This window comes from Lathamus discolor, chromosome 7 (genome assembly GCF_037157495.1).
Source record: "Lathamus discolor isolate bLatDis1 chromosome 7, bLatDis1.hap1, whole genome shotgun sequence".
Lineage (NCBI taxonomy): Eukaryota > Metazoa > Chordata > Aves > Psittaciformes > Psittacidae > Lathamus > Lathamus discolor.
Window position 1 is genome coordinate 16448113 of NC_088890.1, and position 7681 is coordinate 16455793.

At 42.3% G+C, this 7681-nt stretch overlaps 1 long non-coding RNA gene across 1 annotated transcript; it reads left to right on the top strand.

The window, feature by feature from the left end:
* Nucleotides 1–328: 328 nt before the first annotated feature.
* LOC136018219 (uncharacterized) lies at nucleotides 329–6066 on the top strand. The gene is made up of 4 exons (XR_010614300.1): nucleotides 329–479; nucleotides 1869–1960; nucleotides 3140–3271; nucleotides 3553–6066. It is a non-coding gene; the product is annotated as an uncharacterized LOC136018219 (long non-coding RNA).
* The last annotated feature ends 1615 nt before the right edge of the window (nucleotides 6067–7681 follow it).

A 7681-nucleotide genomic window follows, 5' to 3' on the forward strand; every position in this document is an offset into this window, starting at 1 on the left:
ACTCCAGTACGGATTTTGACCTGTCAATTAGCAACCACAATGCAGCCGAATGAAAACTGTCCAGCACAAACAAAATCAATGCTATTGATTTCTAAGGGAAAGTTCACTTGAGGGATGGCTCACAAAGGCCTAAAAAACATGATTGCAGTACTAAGCATTTCTATGGTCAGGGCTCTTTTCTTAGCAATGCACTGCATGTTTCTCTGATTTGAGCTGAATCCTATCAAGAATAATGGGTTTAATCGCCACCTTTCACACTGCAGCTGTAAGAGATGGTGACCACCTGATCTTCATCCCCACACCTTCTAAAAGAGGGAACAAGTTAAAAAAGGCCAAATGAGTCTTGTTTGGGACTTTGAAAGCCCAAAGCTTGGGTGGATATATTTTTGCATAGTGGATTTCCAGAAGAGAGAAAGAGGCACTGAACCTGGAAATGGTGTGTGTTGAGGGCAACTTAAAAAAGGCTTTGGAGCCATAAGGTAAGTTTCAGTGGTCTGGTCCTTTTTTTTTCCTTAAAAAACCTGGCTTCATGCTGCTGTTGCTGCAGTGGAGCCACCTGACCCATCAACTTCCCCTTAAATGAAATAACTTCCAAGGGTCTGAACTGTGACATATTATTCAGGTCAGAAGTACTGCTGCCTGCTCAATCACCAAAGCCTCTAATAGTGAGGAAAGATATTAAAACCCAAAGAAGACAGTAAATGTCAACACATATTTTTCCCATGTAGGCAGGGTAATACCAGAGACTCCTGATGCATACAAGGGGAGTCTCTGTATTGCAAATGCACCTGCGAACACATGCACTTGGGCTAGGGAGACCTCAGAACAGGCCCTGAGAGATGAGAACCATCTCCTGCAGGGTCCTTTGTGGGTCATACCCCCTTCCCTCCAATCTCTAAGTTGACTGATTTGAGTATCTGGAGCTGGTAACCACGATTGGCTTTACAGATTATGTTTTATAAAATGACTGCTTTTGGGGAGGAGTGTTACAACTACAATTCACTGTATAGGTTTTCTCAGATTCTTTCTTTTGTAAATGTTATGTCCACTAGCACAATTAAATGAGGTGTCAAGAGTAGGAAAAACAAAGTCCATTTGAGGATACTTGCCTTTATCCACAGGTGGCAGAGGGAGCCTTATCAGTATCAAAGACAACCCCTTTAGACCTGACTTGGAGGTGACCACAGGAAGGCAAGATGAGTACCAGCCAACCAATAAAAATGTTGTACCACTGCCAGTCTCCCCCCGTCCTTATTTCTGGCACAGCCATTGCTGCAAAGGAGTTCTTCATGTCAGTAACCTTGCCCCAGGAACTGACAGGCACATTAATTCTTTAGTGTACGATCAACACTACCTAAGCTTTGACCCTATCTAAGGGATGGAGGTTTCTTTGCAGACTTTACTGGTCAAGGGTGGCTGGTCATCTTCAAAGTTTGGCTTATCATTGCACACCACAAACACTTTATATTTTACTAAGGAAAAACTGTCAGTTGTAGATACTACTGATTTATAAATGAGCCAACCTCAGAGGAGGAGGGTCTTACCTTTCTTTTTGGCAGCATCTTGATAAATGTCACAGAATTGAAAAGGTCATAAATGCCCAAACTCAGACCCTGCCTGAAAGGCCTGAGTGGAAAGGAATGCTCCTGTTCTCAGTTCCTTGGGAGCCTGCTGGATATGAAATTCGCTATGAAAAAGAAGATAATAACATAACACCATTTGTATTTAAATGCATTTTGGAATGAAGCCCAGGAAATCCCCAAGCTCCCCTAGTCAAACACTTGTCCACTTCTTCACAGATTCCGTGCTCTGTGAAAACACTTGCATTTTTGTTGTTGTTTATCTTAACGCCTTCTTTTCCTAATTAGGTCGGTACCATACAGCTTTCAGTCTGTCACGTTGTGAGATACAAATGAGATGGTGCATTACATGGCAAAGACAGTTGCTGCAGCAGTCTGAGGTGGGTGATAGAATCCCTATACAGGCTCTGCTTTGATTAGCATCATGTCAGCTAATTCAGCTCTTCACACATGACCACATCCCTAATGCAGACTAGCCCTTTGGTGGACATCTGTCATTAAATTCTCAATCTTTCTCTCCTGCTCTCTCTTACATGCTGCAATGGACAAAATCATTATAAATGGAGCATGAGTATAGATAGTCTCTTATTGGTCTGCCTTTAAGGCTCAGAGCACTCGGGCTGTGCTGTGTTCCTTAATGTAAAATGAAATGGGAAGGATGGGTCAAGCTCTCAACAAGACTTCCCATTCCTCAGTCCTCACAAAATGAGGATGAGATCACTTCTCCCCTATTATTCCCAGGGGGAACGTGTTCTGTCAAATATGCAATTCCCTAAAAATGAGGAATCCCTGTTGGTTTGGGATGCAATATTCCTCTTACATTGCCAGAGCAGCCTGGGTAGTGAGCACATAGCCCTACAAATTGCTGTGGCTTTTTGTTCTCCTTGTTCCTCATCATCACAGAAAGTGGCTCTTCAATAGTTGACATTAGGTGAGGATTTCATCATTGAAACCTGATGCTTTAAGGTACTGATGCTGTCTTTAATTTGTTACGAAAAGACTCTGCTGGCTTCTCCCCCACCTTGTTTTCTTTTGTTTCTGCATTTTTGGTCCTAAACTCAACAGTTTGCATGTTCTTAGACTTTGAAGAAATTCATTTAAATTTTTCTGTTTTGCAAATATTGCCACACTTCTGTCTTTTCCTTAAAGCTTTTAACTACTGTTAACCATTTGGCCTTTAAATCCTGTTTCTGAAACCTGATTGAGCTCACATGCAGCCTTTCTATTATCTAAAGCCTGTGCCCCACATTTTGGCAAATCAATCATTGCTATTCCTGCTTCGGAGCTGTGGAACAGGCTGTCAACTGATATTAATCAATCTTTGTCATTGCCCATTTCCAAAAGTCATTAACATGCTCAGCCTCCCATTATATTCTCCAGCAGAAAAATAACACATTGTCAACTGTACTTTGTTACGAGTTACTACACAAGTGACCTTATTGATTGCATGTATGTAAGAGAGGTTTGTATTTACTGAGAACCTTCAGCTTTCTGTGTTTGCCTTTATTGTATTTCCACTTTATCTTTTTTTATATATATTACCTTGTTTTCCGTAACAGGCAATACAGCTGTTTCCAAGGAAATGAAGACAGCTGAGGAGCTGGTATGAATAAGTAAATGAAGATATCAAGTACATCTGACTGCTGGAACACTAGGAGATGATTAATGACCCTTTAACACATTAAAAAAAGGTCTGCCAACATAAAGCTATTTCTGTTGTCATGTAGTAACACTTTAAATTCCTATAAATGTGGCCACAGTGGAGTTGGCATGTGTAAAAATCTTTCTTCTTAGCCATCAAGGCTTTACAGATGCATTTCTCTTGCTAGCTATTCCTCACGGCTCTTGGCAAAGGCTGACAGTATTTACCTCCTTTCTCTTTCTTCTTTTCCCTTTTTTCTCAAAGAACAATTCAGTTTAGAAATGCCTTTGTACTCATTACTTGCCTGGCTTTGTTGTTGTGTGTCTTTAGGTGCCAAGGAAAGAAGTACTGTATCCTCTCTGGCTGATCCCTGCTGTCGGATGCTGTGGTCTCCAGAGTGACATGGTGGACATCACCCTACGGTGCAGTGAGGGGCTGATCCCCACAGGAGCCACAACCCATCTCAGCATCCCCAGTTCCTTCAAAGCCACAGGGCTCCCACACTCTCCACCAAGACATTAATAAGGAAAACCTTCACAGGCTCCTGAGCACAAAACCAATCCAGTTCTGATGACAGGTCTGGGACCTCTGAAGATGGAGCTGCAGGACGCTTTGCAAGGACTGTGTATTTTTTCACTATCAGGTGAACACAAACTTGAACAGTGTTGAAATTTAGAGCATTGCTCTAGCAAGGGCTCTCAGGGGTCAGTAAAACCCATCCCCTGCTGCCATAGGCAAGCACACCATAAAACCATTTATAAATGGAACAGTCTTTACATTATAGCTGTTGCAAAGCTGAATCAAAAGTGGGTCCAGACCAGGATGTTTATAACATCATTTCCAGATTAAATTCACTCTTGGGCATTGGGCAATTGGGCATTGGGCAATAATAATGATTTTTGGCCTTTGTACTGGCTTGTCAGTGTTTTCTCACAGTACCAACTGTTGGCCAAGATCACACGTGCACTTGGAAATAATGCAAGCCCTTGGTATATGCAATGGAGCACAGGTTAGATTTCCAGTGGTTTATTTTTGATAAACTTTATTGAGTAAAAAACTTCTACCATTCTTAATAAGTAGGTATCCTCACTCCCTTGCATTTCTGGATTGCCTTAAGGTGTAACCTCAGGAAAAATACATTATGGAGTCAAGTCCTGAGCTCATGAATACTACTCTTATGGCAGTAAGTTCAAGATATGAAACAAACTCTTAAAGAGTTTTGCTGGATAGTGCAGCAGGTAATGGGAAGCATTCCAGGGCATCGCTGTAGAAAAATTCTTTCTAGCATCTGAGGATCCACAAAGCCCCATAGTACAGGTTGTGACATCAGACACCTTCAACTGGAAAAGAAAATACAATAATAGTCAGGGCTTCAACAGCACTTCAATATGTCATTGGTTTTATTTGAACTAAATCTTGGGCAGGTCACTCTGCTGTATTCTCATACAATGCCATATTTTGCTTTAAATGGTTTATCAGAAGAATCAATCTCTATAATATAATAAGAGTTTTGGTAACTCTGGAAGGAATTTCTGCTTCTGACTGGTAGAGAAAGAAGAATGCAAAAGTTTTAAATCAGTTCACACCAGGACACCTTAAACTCTACCCAGTAAAAGCTTTGCAGCATAACTTGTCTTTCCTGGGAAGTTTTACTATGAATACTTAGTAGGAGACGTCAACACTGAAATATCAAGGCTGCTGGTCAAAAAAAACTTGTGTCATCTTCTCTTATCTAAGTTTTATTTAGGAAAATGCATGCAGGAGTTTCTGGCATGTCAGATCCAGCCTGAGTTGGTGACAGTAGTAGGTAATTGCCAGCAAACCACTTAGTGCATTTTAACAATGTCTGAATAGCTTCCCAAATCCTCAGGCATGCCTCTCGCTAACATAAACGTTTTCAATATTTAATTTAGATGATGCCAAGGAAGACTGCTGTCCTCTTCTTGCCAACTGAAAGATTGTGAACAGGTCTCATAAGCACTGGAGTGAACAGCAGTAATGACCTGCCTTGATGGCAAGGGAGGACAGCCCTTGTGATCATCCACTATCACAGTGAGAGGGGAGCAAAGAGCTGGGTTTTAAATCCACTTTAGAGGGTTATTTTTCCCCTGTAGCTCTGTATTGTAGCAAATGAGCTTCAGCCTGTTTCAGCCAGTGTAAGCTGGTGTGGCTTCAGTGGTTATGTATTTCGTAGGCCATTGATTGAAGTGCTCTTACAGTCCTTTCCCTTCCTGAATGAATGTTTATCCCATGAAGGCTTCAAAGGACCCAGGAACAAAGGTTTCAACATTTGTGCAGGTCCGCAGAAACAGGCTTGCTCTGCACGCCTGGTAATCACGCACTTAAGCACGTTAGAGATTACGGCATGAAAACATGCAGTGTTCTGTACATACCTGAGTGTGCAGCTGGATAGGAACAGGCTGTTCTAAAATTAATAAAAAAATTATGCGGGATGTCCATGTCTGTATCTTGGCACCTATTTTATTTTCCTTCCTTTTTTTTTCCTCTTCTGCTTATGCAAGTAATCCATTAAATAGCAATACCCAAGAAAGAATCAGTATTGTGTCAGAAAAGCAACTTCCCCTTGTGCCATTAAATTTTTTTTCTTTCTCATCTGTGAGCATCATTTACCATTGCTTCCTCTCCCAGTGAGCTCCTAACGCCTTTCTGCTTGAGTGCTATGGTTACTGCATTGCTTCTACTGATTTTAGAAGATGTGTGTTGTTTTTTTTTTTAATGCCCATTTCTGTCAGGTATTAAGTGCTGTCCAAGGCAAGTCTGATAAATAGTGAAATAAAATCAGACCTGATCTATGTTCCTTCTGCAGAAGAAAGAGTTGATATTTGCAGCAATTTGAATGGTGGTGTAAAAGCGCAGGGTGAGATTCCGCAGTGCAGACTGCGTGCTTGTGCATGTTCCTGTTCCTTTGCATTTCTAGGCTGTCCCATCCATTCTAGCTCTGTTTCAGGAGCTTGGGAGGGCAGGCAGTGGGTTGTGTGAGGTACACAGCAGCTGTATCTGGACTACCAAGGGCCAAGATTGCATTGGTTAGCATCCTTTGGGTAGGTGAAGTAGTGGATGACTTCAGGGATGGGAGGGACAGGATGTCTTCTCAAAGTTATAGCAATATTACTTTATCCCCAGCAGAAATGCTGTGCTGCCCATCAGGCCTTGCAGTCTTAATACATCAGGCCTCAAGTGTATCTTGAAAATTTACTCACTATAGTCTATTGGAGACTGTGTGGAGGGAAAGCATCTAGCTCCAGCCATGCTATTGCTCACAATTTCTGAGCTGGTTGTAGTTATTTCTAGGTAAAACATTAATCGTGATGGATTGGTTTTTTAATGCTTGGGATATGTGAATCTAAAGAGCTAAATTTTAACATATTATTAATGAAATGCTGATTCCTGCCATTAACCAGTGTTTTCAAAAGATTTAACACAGCCTGTATGAGGCAAAATGCTTTCATAATAGTGCAGTTTTCTGTTTGTTATCTTTTCCAGTGTTCCTCCACCTTGAGGTGTGGTTATATTGTTATATTCCTTTTGATTTTATTACCTTTACCAATCGTTTTAATTCCCCTGTCCAGAGTGGATGGGTAGCCAAGGCTGTGCAAGACACCCATGCTTTGAAATGACAAGAACTGGAAACGACTTGACCTCTTTGGATAAAATACCATAGGCATTGCTTTACAAACCACTGGGGAAAAGTGGTTTTGGAGATTGACCTTCCCTCCACTGAAAAAAATGGGGGAAAAATCACCTTAACAGCAAAGGCCCCTTATGTGTTGCAGCACAAGAGGGCAGTGTTAGGTTGGATTGAGTCGCACAAGGGTGCGATTAGCATGGGAACACTTGGTGGCTGATTAATTTAGCCTATTTGCGAAGAGGCGTCTGCTCGGGAAGAGACACAGTGAGTCCAGCTCCTACCTGGTGGAAGAGGTAGCCAAGCTCATAAAGCACCTTCTTCATCCAGTTCAGTGTCAGCTGCTGTGGCCACTGCTGGGCAGGGCATGCTGGGGCACAGGTCTTGCTCTGGGATCCCAACAGCCACCCTGACCCTCACGGTGTGACTTACAGTGTCTGTTCGTGTCTGCCCACTGAGATTTCCAATCCTGCCTTCGGCACAGGGTTGCATTGGTGGCACTTACCTGAAAGCTCAGCAGATCAGCTGATTCATTATCTCCATCTGGGTTTAAAAGGGCAGAAATGTCAATCCTGTATCAAATCCCTCCTGGGATTTGATCCCCATTCTTGGCACGGCCAGAAAGGAGATACCACAGCTCCCACTGTCTCTGATGGAGCTGCTGGTGCATTTGTGCCATGTAACATCCCTCAGCATCCACGGGAACAAACCAAGCTGTTCCAACACAGGCGCTTGGCAACCATGTAGTATGTCAGTAAAAGACAACTCCATCGTCAGTCAGTGCCTTTTATGGGGCGATAAAAGAGAAGAAGT